We start from the raw sequence: 26,177 nt of genomic DNA, 5'->3' as shown, positions 1-26,177 counted from the left end.
ATTCCGTTTCTCAAAGCTTCAATCTGCGGCCATTTCATTTTTCTACAACCCGAACTATCGAAGGCACCAGCATCTATCTTGTCGCAAACCGTGCACAGTATTATGCCAGTAGCGTCTTTTGGTTGGAGGAAATTCTGGCTGCATTTTGCGCCGTCAATCTTCGCGAAGAAGAATACATTGCGTGTCGAAGCAGCTTCAATGGGGAAAAGGAGAGATGACGAAAGCCTTGTGGTGGCAGCATCCGGCGTTGACGTGTTTGGCCTCCAGCGGCAGAATACGTCAAACACATTCCTCCTCCTTCCCAATGGCGTGGACGGAAATGGCAAATACCATGGATATGATATCAAACGTCATGAGGACGAAGAAGAAGAAGAAGGTTGCCAGTTGAACCCCAACTCCCCGAGGGTGAAAATCATTTTACCACGCTGCTTTCTCCAACTACGCATCGATCACCATAGCGTACATCTTTGCCTTCTCGGGAGAACTACATTGACGGGGATTTTTCCAGCAAACACGCACGAGCTTGCCGTCATCAGCTAGACCAGGGCAAAGAAGAGTGTTTCCGGCAAGTTGCCTTCGGTTGCCACCCAACGCGCGAACCTGGCGAGGGAAAATACACCATAGTGAAAAAGGAAGCATATTTCTGATTCAATTATTCGCTATTTTCCTCCCATTTCCGCTGGCAAGAAGGATATTCGGCGCCTTTATATGTGAGACCTCACACTTTGCACTGTTGGATCCCAGAAACAGGAATTCTCGTCTTCGCCAAACGGCAGCACAACTGATTGGAAATACTTTGTGGGAGTTCTTGTGATGGGAAGCTATAGTTGGGAAGCAAGAGAAACAAGCTATTGAGATAGTAATTGTTTCCTTTTATTTTCTTCTCAGTCAAAGACTCCCTCAGATGAAAATGCGCCAACAGGATGCAAATACTTAGCGCACAACATCAACATTTGATGCGTTTCTGCGTTGTTTGACTTCCGGCGTCTCTATTTAGAGAACCTAAAAAAATAACTTCTAAATAATCCACATTAGGATGCTGTTTGGTACCTATTTATGGATGAAAAGAGGTGCTAAAACCATCGTTCAGGCGTTACCCAAACTTCAGAACACCGTCAAGACGGTATCGTGCAATACTTTTAGGTTTATTACCTTAAATTTCTTTCGTTTATGGCGAAATGCAAGCGTGGTTCACGAGGAGGAGGTGTATGAGTGCTTGAGCGACACTCTTGGTGTTTAGTATTGACAGAAATCAATTGTTGAACGAGCTTGCTGAATAATCTAAAAATCTATGAAACGCATTTTCACCAACTCCCTACTGTTCTATCGTTCAATGTCATTCTACGTCGAGGATTGTTAGAGCTCCATCTTCAAGAAGCAAGTAGAAAAACTTATTCCAAAAGTCTAGCTTTGCGTTGTTTTTCGACGGCGAGCAGATCAAAAGAAGGAAAAATAACGGCTATTAAGTGAAATCATGTTGAGCGGTAACAGTGACAAAAAATAGGAAAATTATGGTGTTGGAAAAATAGGAAAATTACCCTGGGAAAGTGGACAACAATTTATACTGCTCGAGGTTATGAAAGATTTATTCGACAAAAGGATATGACAAAAAAAAACCGTTGGGTAATATTACACATATCACTTTTTTTCTGCGGTATCCCATCCATTCTCTGTTGTGTCCGTGTGTGAATCCTCGGTGGGAAAATTGTTGTATTCCTGCACGATGACGATGTTGTCCCAAAGCGATTAGCAATAATTTCCACTGGAGGACAGACGAGATTTGCGTCATCCGAGCAGGCAATCATGTGTTTTTCTCACTTTATTCCTTCCAAACAACACCAGCTAATCGGTAAATCATATGAACAACTTTTTCCAAACACTTGAGGCAACGCTTAAGAAGCGTTCATTAGAAGAAGATAAAACATTCTTTCGTCGCTTTTCCTCCCTGGGGAAAGGGTTGGAAATTTGATACACTTGGTTACCTACATAGGAAAAATTTCACTCCCGACTTTTTTTAAATGTCCAATGGAAAAATGGGTTGAATATTTTGATCAGACTAATTTTACCCACGCTGGAAAACAATCATTACTCAACGAGGTTTATGGAGCTGCATCAGCTTTGATTTCCCGTTGTTAGTCCCTTCTTTCGAGGGACATAAATCAGGGAAGCGTGTTTTAGAACGTTTTCGGGACATGGAATATCATTCGTTACGTAAGATTTCTATTTACAGAAATAGTTATGATTTTCAAATGACATTTTGTTGATCAATTTAGCAAATAAACCATACAACACCCTTTTCGTAGATGAAATGCAGATTCATCAATTGACCTTTTTAGCTTTTTATTTCAGGTATTTGTTATTTCTCTCGATATCGATAGGTATGTTTGCGGGATGTTTGAAAGTTAAATTTACCATTTTCATGAAGAAATTCAAACATGACCCAAGCTTGTTATGCAGTTTGTGTGTACTACAACTTGTAGGTATAGAGTGTACAATGCTTTTTTGTTTTCATTCTTCTGGTTTACAGTCAGATTTAAGTTAACAATCGCTATCGATCGAATTATCGTTATGAATAAAATTCTAATAGGTTGTTATTTCATTTTTAGTCCTCCAATATCGCCTTCCGAGGCATAAACAACTCATTAGCATTATCAGAGCCAGCTGATCTTTCCGACTTCCAGTGAGCCAAAATCAATTTATCCTCTCGGGCAAAAATCGAACCAGTCAGTGCTGCTGCTGGCTAGAAAAATAAAATTATCGCCCGATCGGGTGCGCCACTACCGGATTATCATCGACGGAACTCAGTCGAGCATCGTTGAAGTTAATTAGCCATGGCAGGAGAGAGATGGTAGGATGATGATGTGTGGGTGGTTTTTGCATGGCTGCATCCTGTCGAAGGCAAAGATTGCTGTCCGGTCTACTATGCGTCGGTTGTACTGATGCAATTTATGTATATTGACCTACTCGATATGGTAACATGGCAGAAAGACAAAAACGTCAATTTTTTTCCCAACTATTCCACCAAATAGAATAAATTAAATGAAAAAATAAATTTTCAAAACAACAGTTTTTCCTTAGACGTACTAAAAAATAAAAAATAATGTAAGTTAAATGACATATGTATTTATGTATCAGTTTTTCGTTTTGATCATTATTCGCATTGCATCGAGATTGCTCTCAGTTCGATCGCCATCTACGATGCTATGCGAATAATGACAAAAACAAAAAAACTGATACATAAATACATATGTCATTTAACTTACATTATTTTTTATTTTTTAGTACGTTTAAGGAAAAACTGTTGTTTTGAAAATTTATTTTTTCATTTAATTTATTTTATACTTTTACGTATTACATGAACAGAGAAAACAGGATTAATTCTTTTATATGAAAATTGTCATTAAGTTAGTTGAGTCGGAGTGTACTTAAGGAAGGAGTAGAAATCCACTGCCTGTTACTGCAGGATCTGGCGCAACTCGTTTAGCTTTGCAGTGAACAGAATCGCGATGTCCGAGTACCAATTTGATAATCCTTGATAGGAGTAAGAGTAGGGCTGCATTCTGTTTTAACGTTTGCTATGAGCACTGAGGAAGTGCTCTCGTTCTTCAGCACTGCTGCGAGTGAACACAACATGCGATCTCTCAATGGCTGGTATCGCGAACGAATCGATCGAGACGATTTCGATCAAAAGAATTAGTCGAACGAAATCTAAATCTACTCGAAATAGCTATCGGCAACGGGGTTTCTGTTTCGATCGATGAACTATGGGCGTTCGTAAAGTCGAGCAGCAAGCGAGCGTAAGCGATTTGTTGTGCACCACGCAGCTGGGATCGGGCATAGATTTTGAAAAGTATAGGGTATCAATAATTTTTTTACGAATTTGTTGTGCACCACGCAGCTGCACCGGTCATGGGGTATTAGCCATCGTCGCACCCAGCTCAATTTTCTCAGTATTTCGGATCACATAGGGTACCAAGAATTTTTATGAATCCGAATAATCGAACCCAATTTATAAAAACATCAAAAATCACTTTAATACGCCTTCGTTGAATCTGTTTATTTAAAAGAAACATGTTTGCAAATGCTTATGCGACCGCTCTCGATAGCTCTCGACCTGTCTAAATCATTTCGATCGAGAAAAGGCGTATGCGATAGGAATTCTCGATCGAAATCGAGTCAACTGTTGACTGCTTGAAAATTTATAGATCGTTTGCTTCTACGTTTCGTTCGCGATAGGTCTTTGTCATTCCGATGAAGCAAATGAACCAAAAATGAACACTTTTCGACAGGTTCATGCAGTCGATCGAAATCGAAACCGTTCGCGATACCAGCCAATGTCACACAGCGCTCTCCCGGGAGAGCTGCTGAAGGAGACCAGCACGCTATCTGTTCAAGTGGGCCAGAACGGGATCGCCAACGCACAGTCATAATCTGGGAGCGAAATATGCGGGTGTTGCTGACACACTCTTTCATTACTGATCTCCTGTCTTTTATCTCTGTCCGATTCCATTTTTGCGACATCCGGGAAGGTGAATGCAAGAAAACTGTTTAAAATAGATATTTCCTCTCGGTTCACGATTCAGTTTTTATCGATTGCAACCATTCATAAGTGGGAAAAGGAAGGATAAGCCCGGAACGCCGTGGATTGGCATTAAGCGGTTGAACAACTGCGGCTTCACTTTCCGGAAACAGGGAAAGCGTAGTAAAAATCACTTGAGCGTGTGCGGGAAAACAGTAGGAAAAATTATTGAACTCTGCGAATTGGATCCGTCAGCAGGGAGCCAGTCAGACCATGTGAGGATTGTCGCAAAGGAATTGTTGATATCGCTCCAGTGAATCGAGTAACGAGGAACAGAAGAAATCTTCGAATTTGCGTAAGGGCTGAGTCATGAAATGCAGTTGTGCTCGATACATTTTTGATTCCACGAAGTTCTCGCACAAACCTACGTTCGAGCGTTTGTTTCGACGTCCAGACAAACATCCCAGCCAGACATGGGTGAAATACGATACCCATACAACTGCCTATATATTCTACGCTAGTACCGTCCGTAGCATAATGTTGGTGCGAAGGTCCAGCCTGCGAGAAATTGCTAGAGTAGTGTCGTCATATTTTTAAGCTGGTCTGGGATTTTTAAGCTGGTTATTCTAGGTTCACACCATCAACACCAGTCGTTGGTCTGTGTTTGTTTGCGAATCAGAAGAACAAAAAAATAGGGTCGCTGTTGTAGACATGCACTCGACACTCGACAATGCAGAGTGTTGCCCTTGGCACCACGGTATAGATTACCGTTCAGGTGTGCAATACCACACCCTGTGTTCATTCGCTTTCGCGTTCCGAGGACAACGAAGCCGGTTGGGAGATTATAAAGTGGTTGTGCTTCCTCGTCCTCACTAAACATCTTCCCATGGAATCTGGCTCGTTTTGGATGTGCTGGACCTGATGAGCAGGTGTTAGACTAAATGACAAACGATCCCTGCGGGGTGATGTGTTTTTGTGAGGATTAGGCTGTGTGAAGCTATTTTCGTGGTGGAATTCCATGGAGCTCAAAAGGAGCAAAGCTTCTACTTAAAACGTTCGAGTGACCAACGGCTTGTGGGCAGCTGTTTCAGCTCCACAGAGAGATTATTGAGTTGGGCTTGAGGTGAAACCATAGAATGGGGTTTGTGACTTTGGCCCCTTTCGTATTCGTGTGCTGTAAAGGATGCTTTTTGATAATTGCTTTAGAACGGCTTTACAGACCGCGAACGGGAAGGTCAATTGCATCTTCGCTTCCGTCCACCGCTTTGTATCTTGAAGGGTTCTGCCTTATGGACAAATCTCGCCCTCGGTCGTAAAAATCGACGTGCCACTTGCAATTGATTTTCATTCCGTTTGCTTTTCCTATACTGGGCGAGACGACTTTTTCGAAAGATAACTACGTCTTGCTTGTACCTCGTTTCGTTTCGTATTTTTCCCATTCAACCCCTTCTGTTGTTGGTTTTTCACCCGTCCACGTTGCCCAACGTAGCCAATTCTTCCTTCGGGTGATGATGTTTTTCTTTCTCCTCGTCACCTTCTCGTGCCTTCGGTGTTCCCTTGGACCGGCGGTACCGAAGGATATCCGTTTTGCCTTCCTTGCACTGTGTATGTAATTAGCTGGTGATCATGTTGTGTGTTTTACAAAACACCCACACACACACACACAGACACACACACGTGCGTGCGCGTACCGGATCTTTCGAGCAAACAATCCGGGAAATTGATCATGGCCAACGACGACGGATAAGAGAAGAACACTTTGGCCGCACTACCTGTGTAAAAAACAACCCTATCAAACCTCATTGTGTTTGTTTGTTTGTTTTTTCTCATCTCTTTTCGGCAGAATGCCAATTTGATGCCATTTCCATCGTGTGCCGCTTGTTTGGTTCGGGAAAATTAAAACCCTCAATCTGTACCGCTATCATCATCCACTACGTCGTCAACCCCGCCTTTGAGTTGTTATGTTGAAAGAAAAATGTACGAAAACGATATCTCTTTAACTGACATTTTTTTATAGATTCAACGAAAGAAGGCTAACCTTTTTGCATACTTTTCAAGAAGCGTATTGTGGCAAAGTTTTCTCTATTTGATATGGCTGTCGATAGCAAATATGTGTTAAAGACATGTACTGAACAACTAGCTGTGCGTTAAACTTTACTTTATAATTTAAAATTTGATTAGCTCATGCACGTGAATGCATTAATTTTTATGTTTATGTGATCGCTGTCTGGTGGGGGCTGCATTTTTCCAATTTAAGTAAATGGCAGGCGTCAAATTTAATTTTTTTTTATTTACTGTTGGACTGTAAAATATTCTCAATTTTCGTTAATTTTCTGAAAGCTTACCACCGTGTTGCGCTTTTCGAATCGAACGACTATAACTATAAGCAACGAAAATAAAAGGTTTACGATTTTGCATCTTAGTTTTCCTAGTTTTTTTTTTGTTTTTCGACCTTCTCCTCTCGTTCCTAACGCCAGGGTCACTTCGGTGTCAAAGTGCACGCGCCGGACTGTCGTCGACAGCCGTATCCATTTATATTTTCACATTTTTCCTTGAAAGTGTTGCTCCTACCTTTCCTTTTTTTTATTTTAAGGCACTCGTTTATGAAGTCTGCTTCAACGAGGACGACCAAGATTGTCAGATACGGTGCTGACGAGGATAAAATATTTTTGAAAATGTGTCTTGAACATAACCAGTTACGGCAGAACTGCACACTGAGTCTAACTTCTGAGTTCTGCTGAAACTGGGCTACTTTTGAAGCGGGACTTCGCGCTGGAGTGTAGAACTCGTGTAAACCGCTGTTTAAACGTAGCTGGAATTCCCGGTGGCGGGAACGGGAAAAAGTAGCCCAGATTCGACAGAATATCCAGCGGGAACGAGTTTATTCGTCCGTTCTGTCAAAGTGAAGCTTTGTTTACGTTTTAGTTTGTTTACGTGATCTAAATTGGCGGCAGGTAAAAGTGGAATTGTGATTCATTATCAAATATAAAGTTTACGAATGGTGTTATTGAGTTCCTCCTCCAAAATTTTGCGTAGAAGACTACTCGCCTTTTGGTTTCTCTCCAACAACATCGGCCGCATCCATATACGTTGCCCATACCGACGTTGTTGTAGCAAGCGAATGAAACTTTTCATGAAACGTTTCAATTAAGCAAATGCGTCCGTTCCCGCCGGGTCGTAGTTTCGCGTTTTTTAAACATAGCGGGAACGAAATCGGTTTTTTTCATATGGAGTTTCCCGTCGTCCAGCGGGATTACCGCTGGACGGCGGGAATATTCGTGCGATTACCGCGGTGTCTAGCCGTCGCTTAACATTTTAATGATCCTTTTCGATCAGCTACCAAAAGAGTTGTTAAGGGAATATTTCACAAATACTAGACTTATGCCCACTAACTGCTCGCTTTTTTGGTCTCCAAGGGAAACACACCTCTATAATTATTTTCCTCTGGACCTCCAGTTTGTCCAAAAGATGCCAGATGCCGTATTGTCAAAGTCTACCCCATTCAAACCTATTTTCAATTCCTTTCCCAGTGAACAGCAATCTCGGATTCCTGGCCGTCGAAGAGTGGGTTGGTGTCAGTCAGATTACTTTTTGATTGAAGTCAACCCTGTTAGGAAGGGGGAAGTGGAATACAGCACAATGGTATGGGGGAGCGTAAAATAACAAGATCCCGTTATAACGGTTTGATGCAGTTTCGGTGCAGTTTGGAACACTCCAAGTCCTAGAGAAAAGAACACACCCCCCGGTTCTGAGTACATCAATACCACGTGGGACCGAGGAAAATGCATCGTCTTCGTGGAGTGATAAATCTATCGACTCCCGAACCATTAAGAGCAATGATCTCCTCTTTTTCTCCTTATCTGCTGACTCCTATCTGGGTTTGTTGGGATAAAACAGCATAATGAATCGATTTATCTATTTTTCATTCTTCCGTTTTTAATGTTTTCAATAAGTGCTATTGTAACAAAATTGTTTGTTCCTTATCGGGAATACCCTCGTCGTTCGCACTTCATAAATCGCGAAAGTCTGGAAACCCTACAATTATTCCAGGCGCGTTTCCCACGAGTGCTTATCCTTTTTAGGTTGATCTTCAATATTGAATGAAACACTTTGCTAGACATCCCCGAGACCTCTTCCGAGTAGGAACTCTTCCTGTGTTTTTTTTCGGATACGATGGAAAATGTACGAAACTTTGCTTCAAAGAGAATTTAGACGGTTTCGGGAAACAAACTTGGAAATTCCGCTCCCACTCAACCATGGACAGTTAGCTTTTCCCGCTTCTTTTTGGGGTAGGCTATGCTGAAATTCCATTAATCCAGAACAATAAAACGATAGGCCACTTTTGATGGAGACAACAACCACCAAAGTTTGGGGCTCAAGAAATAACCAGAGATACGCTCGACGGGCAAGTGTTTCTCGACCGAACGGAACATGGCAAGAGATGCTTTTCTGCCCGTTGGATGCTTTCGGTAAAAAGAGAAAGATAAGTGTGGTTTGAGGTCGGTGGTCTTTTTATCACCGAAATGGAAATGTCGTGTTACGAAGGGCTTAGAATGAAGTACACTTCGAAATCTAGCCTACTTTCGAGAAGCAGCAGCCCGTTGTTACAATTTTCTTCACGTTTAAGCTTCGACTAGTTTTTTGGAGGCCAGGTACCTGGCCCGTCGGTAACTCCTGGATCCCCTTCCGTCCCATGGAAGGTTTCATGTCGTCCCCGTTACATTTTCTAGTTCTTTCTGTAGAAGGTCTTTTTTGTCAAATGGCGGTTATAATTTAAATACAAATATCACCGATGGCTCATGAAATCACGTTTACCAAACCTTTCGGTTAATTCAGCAGGAGGTTTCTTCATTGCCAAGCCAAGTTACAACACATTGCAACTCTACTTTTGAAAGTGCCGGGTTTTTAACTCCTGCTACGCATGATAATCCACATGATTGCGATGCGATTGCCACATTGTATCGGTCATTGAATAAAACCCTCTCCGAAAAGGGAGACAAAAATTAAGAGAAGTAAAGAGCACACATTGATGATACTTCCGGTGTACATCCGTATCTCTCCATACTATCTTGCAGGATCCTTCTGGATATGTGATAATTCGTCAATGGCGCAGTATCAGCTCGAAGGCCGGAACACTGCGACGCTTGCTATCTTTGTTTCTCGGAAGGATGTATCTCCCTTGTTCGTTTTGCGGATGCATGTAGATGCGCGTTCCAATTAACTGACCACGTTGCTACCAAATTTCTAATGCGCACGGTTGTTCCCTCTCCCCCTCTTAGGCTGCCTCCTCTAAACCGCTGTTTAAACTTGCCTGGAATTCCCGGTGGCGGGAACGGGAAAAAGTAGCCCAGATTCGACAAAATATCCAGCGGGAACGAGCTTATTCGTCCGATCTGTCAAAGTGAAGCTTTGTTTACGTTTTAGTTTGTTTACGTGATCTAAATTGGCGGCAGGTAAAAGTGGAATTGTGAGTCATTATCAAATATAAAGTTTATGAATGGTGTTGTTGAGTTCCTCCTCCAAAATTTTGCGTCGAAGACTACTCGCATTTTGGTTTCTCTCCAACAACATCGGCCGCATCCATATACGTTGCCCATACCGACGTTGTTGTAGCACGCGAATGAAACTTTTCATGAAACGTTTCAATTAAGCAAATGCGTCCGTTCCCGCCGGGTCGTAGTTTCGCGTTTTTTAAACATAGCGGGAACGAAATCCGTTTTTTTCATATGGAGTTTCCCGTCGTCCAGCGGGATTACCGCTGGACGGCGGGAATATTCGTGCGAATACCGCTGTGTCTAGCCGTCGCTTAACATCTCTTACTTTCTCTCGCACGCCTCCCCCCTCTCACTCTCTCTCACTATCTCACACGCTTCCCAGCCCTTTTCTCTCTCTTTCTCTTTCTTTCTCTCTCTTTCTTTCTCTCTTTCTTTCTCTCTCTCTCTCTCTCTCTCTCTCTCTTTCTCTCTCTCTCTCTCTCTCTCTTTCACTCTCTCTCTCTCTGTCTCTCCCTCTCTCTCTCCCTCTCTCTCTCTCTCTCGCTCTCTTTCTTTCTCATTCCCGCTCGCCCAGTCTCTCTGACTTCCTCTCCCACTTGCTCCTTCTTACTCTGTAATGTCTCTATTTCACATTTGTTTGGCTCTCAAGCCCAAGGTGTATAAATATTGAAGGTGACTTTAATTCGCTTTAGCAGGTGTGCCATATTTGAGTAATGATATGTCATAAGCTCAAACCTTCTCCAATACTCCCTCAAAACTCACAACAATACCAACAGCAGTGTTACGTCCAGTCATGAAATGTCATTTTACTCCAAGGTGTATAAAATAGAAGGTGAAGTCGTCCAGTGTAAAATGACATTTCATGACTTGACATAACACTTCTGAGGTATTCACGAGGGTTTTGAGGGGGGCATCGGAAAAGGATTGGGCTTTTGACACAACTCTTCTCAAATATGGCACCCCTTCCAAAGCGACATAAAGTCACCTTCTATATTTATACACCTTGATTTTACTCTGGACGACTACATTTTCTAATATATACACCTTGTCTCCAGCCCCCCTCAACGGTGTCAAAACTGTTGCATCAAGATGTCAAAATTATGACGAAAAATTAAGTCACCTTGCAATGCTGTTTCTCTTCGTATCTAACAATCTTTACAGCTCATGCATTCCATTTATTGAAAACCCATGATGATATTCCATTAGCTCTATTTGATATGCTGTGTACACCTTGGGTTTTCACAAGATCAGTTTCAGATGCCCATTATATTTACATCAAGTAGAAAGAAAAACCGATTGCGATCGTGTTTCTGCTGATTGTTGTTAGCATAAACATTTTTCCTATCCTATCTTTTTGAAAACAAAAAATGTACTTTTACAAAAATACCTTACAACTCTATACACACCCTGGGCCCACTAAGGGATAACCAAAACACTGATTTTATCATAAAGTGCCCATGAAAACCATGCTTCTTCAGTTTATAGTTTGCAACACTAAAAATCCTGGCATTTTCAGAACACATTGATCACGAAAATTATTTATGTTATAATAAATTTACCTTGAACCACTACATATATACCTTGGGCTTTACCTGAAATAGTTATTTGCATCAAATAACCAAGGTTGGGACAGCTGACGTATCTATTATTTTTCGATGATAAAAGGATCACCATATGATCAATGAACAAAAATAGAGCAAAAGTTTTTTTCAACACTAAAAAGGTTTCAATAAAATCATTCATTACCTGTTTTGATAACAAAACATGTTGATTTAAAAATTAGATTACCTTGCAACGATGTACATACCTTGGCCCTGTCAGTGTCTTGAAAAAATATCATTTTCATGAAGCTGGCTAACATTACCCTACCTTTACAAAGGAAATCAAAGCAAGCTGTCAATGCAGTTCTAACTTGTTCATTCGTGCGTGTGGAGGTTTTGTTTACAAAAGTTTTTCTAAAATACATTAAAACTTGTGCTTAAGTGAAGATGAAACCGTTATCGTTCAAGGCACAGAGGTTTTGTGTTATGCTGTAGTGATTTTGTTCTTGATGTTTAGCTGGAAACGATTCAGAGAAAGAGTGTTTCCATCGCATGTTTGGTTTTAGCCGTTACGGGCGCGACGGTCGAAAAACGCATGGTCGAAAAAACGCGTCAAACGAAAAAAACGCTAAGTTACGCTCAAAACTAAATTAAGTATAAGGATAATAATCACTAGGAAAAATAGTCGAGACCAGAGGTAAAATGATGCTGGTGATAGGGAAAATAGAGAACTTGGTGCTTTTCATTGCACACCTTCACCGAGCAATAAAAACATTTTCTTTTGACACACTCGTCCGGGGAAGGGAATTATCGCCAACATATCCCGGTAGCACCCTAAAAGATTGGTGCTACGAGGGCTGACAATAAAGTAAGGTCTCCAACGCTGCAACTTCGCCGGATCACGCGCTAGGCGAAATCTGGCAACACCGCCGTGTTCCTTGGTTCCCCCACTACCACTTTGCTGCTGGGTGAGGCTTCCCCGACCGCTCAGTCTTGGCTGAGCAGCCGTCAACGATGGAGGTACCCCTCGCGTCAGCGTCCAAGTGCGAATTGCGTTCTGTAATACGTTTTTTGAGTGCGGAAAAGGTGACACCTATTGAAATCCATCGTCAACTAGTTGAAGTTTACGGGGAAAAGTGTATGGACATAAAAAACGTGCGTAAGTGGAGCCGCGAGTTCAATTCCGGGGGCACTAATGTTCACGACGAGGAGAGAAGTGGCGGACCGTCGGTCTCGGATGCGATTGTTCAAGCAGTGGAGGCAAAAATGCTCAAAAACCGCCGTGCGACAATAAGGGACTTGGAAGAGAAGCTTGGAGGAGTGTGTAGCAGCGAAACAATCCGTCATATCCTTGTGAACAACTTGCAGTATCACAAAGTTTCTGCCCGATGGGTGCCGAAGTGACGCGGAGGATCAGAAAGAGGTCAACGGAGAGTGGTATTCTGCCGGCATAGACAAGTTCATCGTGCGGATGCGCAAGGTGTTGGAAAAAAATGGCGATTATGTAGAAAAGTAGCCAAGACCTTGGCCTTTCCAACGGTGTATCGCTTTTTGTAAATAAATGTCATTTTCTATGAAAAAAAAAAAATTGGAAACCTTACTTTATTGTCAGCCCTCGTAATAAAAATGTCTGTTTTGTATTTTATTGGCGGCCTCGGGAGGTGATTAGGAAAATTCGGGTTTATTTCATTAAATGAAACTGTTCATGAAAAAATAATAAACTTATGGTGCGTAGTTTTCACTTTTCCGGTCCAGACTAAACTTTCATTATCGGTTTGAAAAATATTAAAAATGAACGAGAACACGAGCCAAACAATTTTCTCCTCAATGTCTTTCATCGTAGCGTCCTTTCATGGGCAATTTGAAAGGGCTTCTAAACATTCCACCTCAATAGAATTTCTCACTTCTGAAAGAATGCTATTTTTCTTTCCAGCAAATGTTCAGTCCCGACGTACGACAAAGTTTTCCACTTTGGTGCATATTCGTTTTTTTTAATGTTCTCAAATAATTGTACTCGGTCTAAAATGCTGTTTGACATACTCAACTGGTCGTTGGTGTTGCTCTTGCAACATTTTCGCTTTCAATGGCTGGAAAAAGTTTCACTTCTTCCTACCCACCGATCAAGCAGGGTCTTGCACGTCGAGTGTGATGTGCGTTTATGATAAAGCAATTTCCCCACCTACGCCTACACAACCACTATTTATGCTACACTTCGCAAGGTACAGGCATTCCACTGTCGGAGTTGAACCTTCTAAATCCTTGTCTCTCAGCAGATCTTTCCTCATACGGAGCGGGTTTTATTTCGTTTTAGGCCGGGTCGCAGCACATGAATGTCACACTGGGAAAAGTGTGTATGAATTTTCCGTTTTATCAACCACTCTTTAAATAGAGGAAAAGTCCATCTGTGTTCCGTTCTGAGGAAGACTGCGTCTTGTTCGAAAGCGAAGAAATCGATGGGAACCGAAAAGTGTAGTGCCTTTATTTTGGTGCCGGAATAAATGGCATCTACTTGACCTTCTATCTTGACTCGTTTTAGGTAACGCCTTTTTTTAACCATTTTTCTCTCTTAATCGTTCTTTGACGTACCATTCGCTAGTACACTTTGAAATCCGCCAAACGCTTGAAGTCGCTTCGAACCCATTTGGTGGAATGCAATCATTCTCCTCTTCCATTGTGTTCAGTTCGAAACAAAACGCATGCATGTAACCACCCCTGCCAAAAGCCTTCCCATTATGATCTCCATCATCATCAGCCTCATCATTGCTGGGAATGGCAATAAAGTAGCATATTTCTGAACGAAACAACATTTTTGAGCACAAGATGTATGCTCGGCTCAAGATTGCATTTGTCATACATTTCAATGAAGGCAATTGAGCCAGAGTTTGTTTTTATGGTTCGTTTCTTTCTTAGCTTTTGGCAAAGTGATTTCCCGTTTTCGGGGAGCGCGCGATAAAAGTAAATAGAGTTGATTAATGGAAATAACGACTGTTTCAATTGCCTTCTCCCATTTTCCCACTTCGTTTCAAGGTTTTATCCTGGGAGTTTAGTCTTTATTGTCGTTCGCTCAAAACCTTCCCAAGCTGTAATCATGCAGAATGTGTATGAGCTTGATATTTGTGTAATCTTGTAAACATGAAATTGTCTTGAGAGCATTTCAGCACGTCACCACCGATTATTGGGAAGGAAAGTTTCTAATGAAGATGAAGAAATTGACCAAATTAGCCTCGATTGGTCCAAGACAATGATAATAGTGCTTCCCTTTGTACTTAAGCATAAAGTCATCTTACTATTCCAAGCTCTTCAATGTTGAGCCTCGCAAAAGTAAAGGGTTTATTTTTAGTTGGAGGAAATTGTCAATGACCATTTGCATCATTCACCCAAATTGGGTCCGCGACAGCCGAGCGGTACTGCCGGTTAGAAAATCGGCCCATGAGCGCCGGGGCTCACCACCTCGACGGCGTGGGTTCGAATCCCAACCGAGACCGGACCCTCCCCTGTACGAGAGGACTGACTATCCACGTACAACAGGGAAACAAGCCCTCGTAAGCCCTTAACGGGCAGGCATGACCAAGAGGTCGTTACGCCAAGAAGAAGAAGAAGATCAATTGATTCCTTAAGGTGGACATGGTGAAAGTTTGACTAAAGCTTAAGCACTAAGCTCGTTCTTGCAACACTGGAACTACCTCGATTTTGACGCTTGCAACTCTAGTGCGATTTATATTGATTACTAAATTTTAAATTTTATTTTGGGATACATACAAATTTTCATTTCATTCGATGTTTGAAAGTCGTGCATTAACATTTGTTGGAATTGTTGACCCTTAAGAAATAAATGTGATTGAAAAGTACCGGTCTAATAAAAACGACTGGTTTTGCTAGTTCTGGTGTTAATAGTTCTCACGTACTAAATAATTTAAAAACATTCAATTGTGTTGAGGAACAAATGTAGAAAAGCCAGAAAATGTACGCTTTTCTTCCAACTAAAAGTCACGAAGGAATGCTAAGCAACCACCACTCCACAGGTGTGGGATCGAATCTCGAGTTTGGCACCCTCCGGTATTACGAATTGCTGCACACCGATCTATAATAATGGTGTAAGGTAAGATTTCTGTGGTTGGCGATGAAAGTTAGTGGGAAAAGTATGCGTACGCGCAGATTTTGTTCTACAAAATGCATCCGTGTGACATTTTGATGAAAAAAAAAAGGACCGGAAGAAAGTTATGTCCTCCCGTCGCATCTTCGCTCAATGGATGGAACACGTGCGGCACGAAAGAGTGTCGTGGCGTACAATTAGGATGTGCTGACAAGGCTTCCTAGCAGAGATGGTTAGTGAAAATCTCCTTCCTTCGCTTTCCTTCCTCAGTCCACAATATCTATTGCCTTCATCACCAGAATTAACAGCAACTGAAATTGTGGTCAGTTGTGATAAAATAGTAAAGTTACAGCCATAGCCACTCATCTTCATCAGCAGCAGGCGATTCACGCAACGCCTGAACCGTTACTTCTGGTGCCAGGAACGGCGAGCAAATAAGTTTTTTTGTCTCGCCTCAAACTTCGTCCCGTTCAATAAAAAAGTGGCATGAAATGTGCCACACGTACATCTCTTGGGCCGAAACAAAGCACAAACCAAAGTACGCGCTGGGAAGAATAAGAATTGTTAATGACCATAAAACTTTCCATTGTGATTAAGGTCGTACCGTCTTCTGGAAGCTGGTCGGTCACCATCGGCCGGAACGATATCCGTACCCGACCATTGCTTGCGAAGTTAAGAAAAAAGTCTGTTCCTAAACCAAAAGCGTGGATGTTGTTGAAGAGATGATGTTGGAGTTGAAACGTTGGTGTAGAGGACTAAAACACCTTATCCTTAAGCGGCATCAGTGGAGGAGGTGGACTCCTATTGTTAAGAGAAGGCAAAAGATGCACTCCTCCGACATTAAGGGATTAAATGATGCTGTGTTCGCACGATTTTGTACCAGACCGAGAAGAAAACCCAAGAAATTAATGAAGTAGAAGAGAAGTCGAAAGCACGATGTCGCTGGCTAACGAGGAGATAGTTACTTCCCACCGCATGAAGAATAAAAAAGACAATCAAATGCCAAGCAGAAAACGGACGCGAAACCGCCACTGCAGATCCTTGCGAAGATGGTGGATGTATATTCTGCGAGGTTCTTGTCTTGTGCTTTACCTTGTGCCAATGTTCCGTCCTGGCCGGTGCAACACATCTGATATTGTCCGAAGTAAATGGTATGACGATGGTGTCGCGCACCGCCACCTATCAGTTGTAGACAATCTTTTTCAGGGTTTCTTTTCTTACGCCTTGTGAATTCAATCCTCTATAGACAATTTTCTGTGTTTAGGCCAGTTGTACAGTATCCAATGGTCAATATGTAAATTACATGTACTCGCAACTATAAACGGATAGACAAACCGTTGATTCCGCTGCTTGATGTATGTTTTGCATTTGTTCTTATCGGTTATGGTGCTCGATTAAGAAAAACATATGTATGCGATTGGTTACGCTGGTGAAAACATCCCTCTCGTATTGTGATGCCACCACAGGAATTGGAATTTCTACAGAGGCCTATACTGAAGCTTCTTTCTATTCGCATATTTTTCCTTTACTTCACAATGTCTTCTCGTCCACGCACGCACACAATGCCAGAAACAACAACGACAATAACCCACAGATCGTGAACATTAATATTGAAAATAGATCATTATGCACTTTTGTTTTCCGTTCCTGGATGTTTTCTTTTTTCGAGGCGTGCTATTTTGCTGAGAGATGTCTTCGGATATATCTTGTTGGAGGTCAGTGCTCTTTTTGTGTGGAGACATGTTTCTTGGAGCAGATAATATTCCAAAAGAAAAGAGATCGACCTAAGGATGTATCTTTTGCCCCTGGTTTGAATAAATTGAAAAATTTAATACACAACCAGACCAAACCTGTAAAAAATATAAGCCACAATCGATAAAGCACACCCGTGAACGACAGTCGCCGCCGATCGGTCAGCAAACAATTCGAACGGAGTAATCGAACTAAATACCCAAATCGATTGTCCTACTTACTCTGCCGTGAGCAAATGTATTACATCTCGTTGCTGGGAAAAAGTTTATCTGTTATGGTTTACTTTCGGTTTCATTCGGTCTGTTCATTTCACTCAACTTCGGTTTAAGATTCGGTCTGTTCATTTCACTCAACTGACTACCTGTTAGCCACCCAACTACCCATTTGAATGCTATAAACTCGAGTTGAGCGGGTTTTAGCCGGCTATCTGCAAATAATAGCCGGCAGCGACAACTCCCCGCGATAGCAGCGTCTTCGCGGGCTATTTCAGTGGTGAGCGCGCGAGCACCCCAGGGCCTTGAGTTACTTTTCCCCGCGGTGTATTTGTTTCTTTCACTCCGACGCTTGGCTGTGACGTCACAGCCCGTGCGCCGAATAAATACGATGAACGAAAATTATTTTAGCTTGGTTTTCATTTTATTTACCATTTTTTTGGTGAACACACAAGATTTACGATCTCTATCAAATGCAGTGATGATCATGATTGGAGTCTGGAATGTAAAATAAAAAAAGGATAAATCATAATTTGCCTTAAAGAATCGTAATCGAGTTGATATTATTGCTGAACGATATGAACAAGGCATTGTTATTATAGAATGTTGAAGATATCAATTAAATAAATTGATATACGAAATTTCCTACATCAACTCAGTATCGTTGATATCCACCAATTACGATGTGTTAATTCACCGTTTAGGTATAAGAATCTTATGTTGATTTTTCTTATCGAATATTTTCTTATTACATAGACTCAATTTTTTGTAATAAAACTGTTTCATTAAACGGAACCAAATTAATATTAAAAACTGTTAAGTTTTCAAAGCTATTACCCCAAATGTTTTAAATAATAGAATATCAGCTTACCAGATGATCTTTCCGTTTACCAGTTATGATACTGGCGGTGTTGTTGAAGGCAGTAGACATCAGCATCATGCATTGAAGTGGAGGACGTTTGATGAATTCCGGGCTATCTAAAATGTTTCAATAATTTTAGTGAATATATAAAATCGGAAATACACTTTCCCGTATCCTACGGCATATGTATGGTATTATTCCAATACGTCTTTTAGAAGATGACTTACCTAAATAATTTCCGGAAATATTCCGATGTACTGTAATGTCGCCGAAGATGCTTTTCATGAAACTGAAGCCAACCAAAGAAGTAAAACTAGAGAAAATTTAACACGTGGTGGCTTTGACCTATCGTGTAGTGTGGTTGTTAAGCTTAAATGCATTGAAGGGTGCGAATCCTCACACACATCGTGCCACTTTACGTGTTGCTAGAACAAAAGAATGATAACATTAAATCAAAGCTTATTAACTAACTATTAAGAATAAAACAATTTTATTACTTATTTTATTTACCTGCTTGAATCCGAAAGGTTACTTCTGATGCAAGCAATCATGTACCTGTTTCCCCTGTTGTTAAAAAAAACGTTACACCATTCGTACATGTTTATGCTGACTACAAGTTGATACAAACGCCTTCGTTATGAGAAAAATACTGGACGAACAAAACAGATGCAGATGCAGCTGAAATTTAAAATAAGTAAAGCAATAGGATTTATATATGGGAGGACGGCTTCGAATCGTTTTTTATCTCTTGATTAATCTCACCTGATATTCGGCAAAGCCGTACCTCTAGCACTACGAAAGCATACATCTGCAAAAAAGCTGTTCGTTTCGAAAACACTGTCATTAGCTCCTTCATGTCACATCGAATGCAGCTGGAAAAGTAGATTTATATTACATTAATTTCAAACTGAACTGCTATTGATAAGCAATATTGGTTTCACACTTCACCACATTGCTTTTTTAATTGTTTGAAACAGCGAGGGCAATATACTCACCCACTAGTATAGTTTTTCCGTCTGATCACCAAACGCACCAAACCAAAATCCGGCCACTAAACGCAATTCCTTTTTTGCGTTGCTAGTAATAAAGATGCGCAACGACATTAGCTGTAAAAACACAATAATGATCAAACATTAGCAACGTTATAAGATCTAGCAAACATACACATCACAACTCACCTGCATATTTCAAGAAGTTTCTTCGGTGCGTTATCCAACGCAACGATACCTATGTCCATGTATACCGGGCAGGATACGTGCAAGTGTTCTGAGTCGAAACCAGACCACCGGAATGATAATCACGCTGCTTGCACAGAATATAAACCTTACACCAGATGCGCTGCTGACATAACAGAACACAATGTGATATGGGGAAATCCATCGCGGATAAAGAACACTTTCCTTTCAACTTACCTGACTGTTTACGATGCGGGATTATGCATTTATGCATGCCTAAACCGATGGCGATTTGAATCGAATGCTATACTGAAGTAAATCCGTCGTGACTGAATGAAGTGCAACTGATGAAACCAAAACAAATCATCAGTAAAGATGCAGTTTGCGTTCGTAATACTGCAAGAACAAAATACAACACCAGAAATCATAAAACAATTCGGATGACACCCTTTCACTTCATTGCTTACCAGATTGTTTACATCTCGCCTGGTGCGGTTTCGTCACGATGATGTAGTTGCACGCTGCGGCTAAATTACGTTGCAAACTGCTCTGAATCGTAGGTTGATCGATTGAGGGTTGATTGAAGATAAGAAATATTGTCCTGTAGCAGCTGAAATGTAAAAATAACATGTAATTATCAGCGAAAAACTTTAGCGAACTTACCGTGCTGCGTTGTTTACTTCGATGTGTCAAAATCACTCTGCGTGTGAGATACGCTGTGCGAACGGGAAAAAACACCCACACGCACATCGTCGCGCTCGTTCGATCGCACAAAAAGGACGCTCCTTTGCTATCGCGGCATCTGCGGCGGGCTATGTTCGAGAGCGGGATCGAAAAATTTGGCTAAGTCCGCGAGCGACGGGTCTCCGCCACTATCGCGGCATCTGCGGACGGCAATCGTCGAGAGTGGCATCGCAAAAATCGGCTAAGTCCGAGAGAGCTGGTTTTTTTTGTATGGAGTTTTCTCCGCGATGCTCAATTTTCAAATGGAACCCAAATCCAGGCTGGTTGGGCATTCTTGTCCCTTAACAGTAGCACCAAGTGTCAAACAGTATCAACCGACGTCATTGTGACACAAGGCACGCTGGTTCCGCTTTGGGGAATGTGTCCCGGAATCATTTGGTATTCATTATTTTCCTGTCAACGCGTCCTTCCTTGAGCAACTCCTGGAGCTTGATGTGTTGGTTCATGCATGGCGTTACATGGGCATCTAATTCCGGTGTCGCCATGTTTCATTTACATGCATGTTGTGTCCATATGTAAATACACGCTCGCGGTTGAAGTTAGGGAAGAAGTCGAAGGAGAGATAAACCACTGTTACACCTGGTCCATGAACGCATGTTACAGCATAGTTTTTTTTTTTTTTATTTTAGAGATTTTGACCTATTCGGTCATTCATCCTCTTAGAGCATAGTTAGCAAGCAAGAAGCGTTATAACCGACCAATTTCAAGTTCGTGTGATTTCTGACTTCCGATGCATCTTCCCGTTGCAATGGAAAGGCAACAAGGCAAATGTTATTCTTCACGGTTCGGTACACTTTCTTACACGGAATCTCTTCTACTATTTTCTGTGTCTTCTTGAGATTGATCCGAGCTAAAGTTATTTTATTTTATTTTATTTTTTAGTCCTTACCGACTTCTGACCATGCTCTAACTGCAGCTGGTGATCTCATTTGCTTCCTTGCACAATCTGTAATTTTTGTGGAGAACATTTTTCTTTCCAAGTCCTTTCCCTGAATAAACCTACTATTACTAGGTTGGGGATTGAATGGTTAAAGAAACAGCTCCAAATATGACGGTGAAGACAATCTGGCGCAAAGCAAAACAAACTACCCGTACTCCAAAATTCGTCGAGAACGGAAACGACTTCCGGCAGAGCACTGTTGTGCTGGGAAACGCTGTTACTTTAATCGTCGGTCGTTTGTCCTTGCCGTTATCCTCTCAAACAATCGCAAATAGCAGTCAGGACGGATTTTCACGAAGCATAAATAAAGCAAACGAAATAAAACAAACAAACAAACAAACCTTGTCACGTGCGCCGAAGGGCAAACGATTTTCCTTCCATGGGCAGATATTTTAAGCGAAGGCGAAGGAGAAGGCGAAAAGCGTCGGCACCTCGTCATGCGTCACAGGACGCCATGCGTCTCCAATGTCACAGATGATCCTGCCATCGCCATTTTCATCCTTCTGTGCTGTTTCTTTCCGGAGACAATTTGTGTTCGTCGAGTCGTCTCGACGTGTTGTCTTACGCACGAAAGTGAGACAAGGTCGTCAATCGATTTAGCTCGAGAATTGATGGATGACCTTTTCTTCGTATTTTTAGACTGCAGGAAAACCATTGAAGCAGCGTCCTTAACAATGGTCCTATTTATGTTTTTCCCGCAAACCATCGACGACACTAATCGTAACAGCAAATGCACACGACAATCAATTATCTGATTATTCGTTTAAATGGCTTGACAACAATGGCATGTTCAACATTGAAATAAAAACATAGAAAGAAACGGGAAATCTTCAAAGCATGGCACGCGAGAACCTAAACCCCATGAATACAAGTTAAGCTCCCACAGTCTTTCGGATAGAGTTGTCTTTAAAAGGATATACATTTTAAATCTAACAGCCTTAAGCTTCCCCAATCTTCGTTTCCGCTTTGGGAAGGATCGTTCTCCATTCCGGGTGAAAACCTACCCTGGTCCTTCATCCCTGGAAAGTCTGCGGTGGGACCAGCTATGTCCTCTGCTAACTTCTTGTTTTGTTGCCCTTTCCACCATTGGAGTTCCGTTTACAAAAAGTCGATACCCACACAACCATAAACTTATTATCCAAAGCGGTGAAGGCCTTCCTACGTCTGTGGAAAGGCAGGTTTTTATTAAGGTCACGAAGGTATGTGTTTGAAATCAATAAAAAAAACTCACATCTTCTTCATACGCTTCCTTATCCTTCTTACTAGCATTTATTGAAAGCAAGAAAGGCGCTTTTCTTGAAAATTGTTACGGCAATTTATAAATTCCACTACGGAGCAGTCGATCGAAATGAAACGTGCGGACGGATTATGCATCGGAATGATTTGGGAGTAGACCTCCAAATTTATTCCCTGTCCGGCAAGGGTGTCTTACTCAACCTAGAGTATGAGAGAAAGGTAGTAGAACCTCATTCACCGCATAATTTATTCATTTATTTATTTATTTGTTTTAGCAGCACATTCGTGATTAAATAAAAAATTTAACGTTCTTGAGTCTTTTGAATTTTATATCTTTCGGATGATACTTAAGTACAACTAAGCAGGATTTTAGATGACAAATAACCTTCCAAATCTTTCCAATGTTGAAATTGGTCCACAAAGGGCGACAAAACGAAATACGACACCTACGACACTCGTCTCAATTTTTTTTGCGCGGACTGACGGCCAAGGCCACTCCTCGTGTAGTACGAGGGTCTGGAGTCCGGCTCATGTGCAGATCGAGCATATCACCTTTAATATGTGTGTACACGACGCTGCCTTCCTGCTGTTTGCTGCACATGGACCTTAATCGTTTCCTCCTGTATTAGTGTCGTATGGCCAATGTGCTATGGAGTATTCATGCTGCTGCTTACCCTGAAAAGCCAACCGAACATGTCTCGATTGAACGGTCAGATATCACGTAACACGACACAGAAGAACTCCCCGCAGCTTCACGAGGCTCTTTCGCCGGCAATAAGCCAATCATATCCGACACTTTTTTATGGTTCTTCATGGGGTGTAGCTGGCATTTCAATCTCTGTGAGGTCCCGGGTGTTGCTGTTCACGCCGATAGGTAACCTAAGATTTTTTGTTTTTGCCCAGTGATGTCTAGAAGGTGACTGAATCGAACTCCCCGAATCCCAGCACAACAAGAAAGCGATCAGCACACCGAGAACTTCCTTCAGGCTGGTGTCTGGGGCGTCGTCCGTTACGTTCCACATCTCATTTCTTATTCAAACCAGCTCCCGTGGAGCTGCTTCCAGTTGCTCGCTTCGTTCGGCTTTCCACTTATCCATTCTTTTCCTCCTCACAGATTGTAGTTTATTTTTTCTCCCGTACATAACATGATTTGGGTGTATCGATTGGGGCTGCTCTTCGTTCCAGTCGACACTCGTTAGTTCGTTTGTTAACTCCTCGTATTCATCGTCGTTGTATCGTCAACGTCTCCGGGAAGCTTCCTACTGGCGTCCAACAGCCACCTACTTCTTTTGGATTTTATGCTGCTTCACAGCTCGTTGTTCTTTGTCTCCTACTCGGTAAGTGTCTGCTGAGATCTATCGAAGCGGGGGGTTATTCTACTGGTTTTCCGAAATGAAGATCCTCACAGCAACTCACAATTTTAATTAAGAGTCCCAAGCATACGAATTTATGCTCCTGTTCCTGGGTGGAATAAGCGATGAAAAGTTATCCAAGACGATCCTCTATCCTTTCTGTCGGAAACCAACACTTTCTGTCGGAAACCACACAACACTGGTTGTGGTACGAAAGAAATTTATTAGACTAGAGTTAACATTCTTTCAAGACGCGATCTTTACCAGAGAAAGAGCGTACGAAGATGAGATATAGGCCGTAGTATTATTGGAAGAAACTGGCTCAATGAACTGATTTTGCGAAGAATGTTACATTCAACAAGCTAATTGTTAGGAGATGCTTAGAACTTCGGAGTGCTGTCAACACTTTAAACGCATGTTCGATTTGTTGTGGGATTGTAAAAGTTCTATTCACTGTTTTAGACGTTTTGCAAGAGCAAGGTATGTTGGTCAGAAAAAGTGGAAGTTATTTTTTCATTCATTTATACAAGGGAAACCAATGCCGAACTGTATTCCGTCAACTTTTCATATCCTCGACTTCTCATGCAGCGGTAGGAATCCTTATACTTAATTTAGTTTTGAGCGTAACTTAGCGTTTTTTTCGTTTGACGCGTTTTTTCGACCATGCGTTTTTCGACCGTCGCGCCCGCAACGGCTAAAACCAAACATGCGATGGAAACACTCTTTCTCTGAATCGTTTCCAGCAAAACCTCAAGAACAAAATCACTACAGCATAACACAAAACCTCTGTGCCTTGAACGATAACGGTTTCATCTTCACTAAAGCACAAGTTTTAATGTATTTTAGAAAAAACTTTTGTAAACAAAACCTCCACACACACGAATGAACAAGTTAGAACTGCATTGACAGCTTGCTTTGATTTCCTTTGTAAAGGTAGGGTAATGTTAGCCAGTTTAATGAAAATGATATTTTTTCAAGACACTTACAGGGCCAAGGTATGTACATCGTTGCAAGGTAATCTAATTTTTAAATCAACATGTTTTGTTATCAAAACAGGTAATGAATGATTTTATTGAAACCTGTTTAGTGTTGAAAAAAACTTTTGCGCTATTTTTGTTCATTGATCATATGGTGATCCTTTTATCATCGAAAAATAATAGATACGTCAGCTGTCCCAACCTTGGTTATTTGATGCAAATAACTATTTCAGGTAAAGCCCAAGGTATATATGTAGTGTTTCAAGGTAAATTTATTATAACATAATTAATTTTCGTGATCAATGTGTTCTGAAAATGCCAGGATTTTTAGTGTTGCAAACTATAAACTGAAGAAGCATGGCTTTCATGGGCACTTTATGATAAAATCAGTGTTTTGGTTATCCATTAGTGGGCCCAGGGTGTGTATAGAGTTGTAAGGTATTTTTGTAAAAGTACATTTTTTGTTTTCAAAAAGATAGGATGCGTTCCGTGAAAAAATGTTTATGCGAACATCAATCAGCAGAAACACGATCGCAATCGGTTTTTCTTTCTACTTCATGTAAATATAATGGGCATCTGAAACTGATCTTGTGAAAATCCAAGGTGTACACAGCATATCAAATGGAGGTAATGGAATATCATCATGGGTTTTCAATAAATGGAATGCATGAGCTGTAAAGATTGTTAGATACGAAGAGAAACAGCATTGCAAGGTGACTTAATTTTTCGTCATAATTTTGACATCTTGATGCAACAGTTTTGACACCGTTGAGGGGGGCTGGAGACAAGGTGTATATATTAGAAAATGAAGTCGTCCAGAGTAAAGCAGCCCGTAGACGTCACATATTAATCTGTGCAGATCTTTGACGTCTACAGATTTCCTTTGTTCTCTCGTACCCATCGTCTGTCAAACATCCCTCCAGATATCCCGAATATCTCGAGGGATGTTGGAAAGAGCTAAGGAAAAGCCGTAGACGTCAAACATCTGTGCAGATTAATATGTAACATCTACGGCTTGCTTAAAATGACATTTCATGACTTGACGTAACACTGCTGTTCGTATTGTTGTGAGTTTTGAGGGAGTATTGGAGAAGGTTTGAGCTTATGACATATCATTACTCAAATATGGCACCTTCTATATTTATACACCTTGGGCTTGAGAGCCAAAAAATGTGAAATCGAGACATTACAGAGTAAGAAGGAGCAAGTGGGAGAGGAAGTCAGAGAGACTGGGCGAGCGGGAATGAGAAAGAAAGAGAGCGAGAGAGAGAGAGAGAGA

The 26,177-nt window shown here is 41.4% G+C and overlaps 1 protein-coding gene and 1 long non-coding RNA gene across 2 annotated transcripts in view; one reads left to right on the top strand and one right to left on the bottom strand.

Annotated features, from left to right (window-relative positions):
* Positions 1–26,177, top strand: part of LOC131267109 (tyrosine-protein kinase Dnt-like) — a 67,022-nt gene that overhangs the window by 7,495 nt on the left and 33,350 nt on the right. The gene's annotated exons all lie outside the window — the stretch shown is intronic.
* Positions 19,027–19,583, bottom strand: LOC131267125 (uncharacterized). The gene is made up of 3 exons (XR_009178380.1): positions 19,470–19,583; positions 19,237–19,346; positions 19,027–19,152 (listed from the first exon to the last, which is right to left on the bottom strand). It is a non-coding gene; the product is annotated as an uncharacterized LOC131267125 (long non-coding RNA).

Source organism: Anopheles coustani, chromosome 2 (assembly GCF_943734705.1).
Source record: "Anopheles coustani chromosome 2, idAnoCousDA_361_x.2, whole genome shotgun sequence".
In the NCBI taxonomy this organism is placed as follows: Eukaryota; Metazoa; Arthropoda; class Insecta; order Diptera; family Culicidae; genus Anopheles; species Anopheles coustani.
This window is presented reverse-complemented; position numbering and strand designations above follow the sequence as displayed.